Raw genomic sequence first — 1,132 nt, forward strand, 5'->3', positions numbered from 1 at the left:
TTATACATGTTTTTTTGTCTTTTTACTCCAACTGCAAATACCTTCTCGCTTTTTTATTCCAATTGCAAATCTTTAATTGCAAATCTATCATTTATCTATCATATATTATGTTTCTAATTTTACAACTAAATATACTACATGTTATTTTTTCATTATAATTGGAATCAAATTTTTTCTTCAAAAATTAAGGAATTCTCGTTTTCTCCTCACTAATTTTACAACAAAAATGTGCCATATATCACTCTCTCATTGTAATTGAAATTAAATCTTTCCCTTCAAAATTAAAGAATTATTTCCTCCTCCTTACTAATTTTACAACCAAAATGTGCCACATGTCACTTCTTCATTGCAATTGAAATCAAATCTTTCTCTCCAAAATTAAAGAGTTCTCCCCTCCTCCATTTTTCTTTCTCTATTTCTCTCATTCCTTCAACTACTCTATCTATTTTATATCATTATCAATATCAATGACTAATTACTAATTTGACCATCAAAATGTACAACATGACATTCTTTAATTGTATTAAAATTAAAATTAAAATTAAAATATACCTATGTTATGTATCATATATTAGTATCTAATTTAATAATCAAATGTGTCACATGGCATTCTCTTATTAAAATTGAAAGAATTTTTTTTTCAAAATTAATAAACTCCCTTCTTAAATTCTCTCATCTACCTCTCTCAATTTTTCTATTTCTCTCTACTATTTTTGTCATCCGATATTTTTTTACAATTAAAATAAAAAATTTTCTTCCAAAATTAACAAACTCTCACTCTCTCTCTCATTCTCACTCTCATTCTTCATCTTTATCTTTCTCTTTCTTTTCTCTTATTCTCTATTTTTTCTATCTTTCTCTTTTATAGAAAATAAAATTAACAAAATAATATAATTTAAATAAAAAATAATATTATTAATGTTATTATATACATAGTCTTTTAGTTTTTTATTTAGTTTTAAATTTTTACCACTTATCTTTCTAATCTATATTTTCATTTCTCTTCTTTCAAATATTTATTACATATAATTTAGAGAGAAGGCTAATGTTATAATTAAAAGTTAGAATCAAGATTCAGTTGTTTTAAAAAAATTAATTTTGAGTTAATTTTATAAATATCAATATAATTTTT

This window comes from Arachis duranensis, chromosome 1 (assembly GCF_000817695.3).
Source record: "Arachis duranensis cultivar V14167 chromosome 1, aradu.V14167.gnm2.J7QH, whole genome shotgun sequence".
NCBI lineage: Eukaryota > Viridiplantae > Streptophyta > Magnoliopsida > Fabales > Fabaceae > Arachis > Arachis duranensis.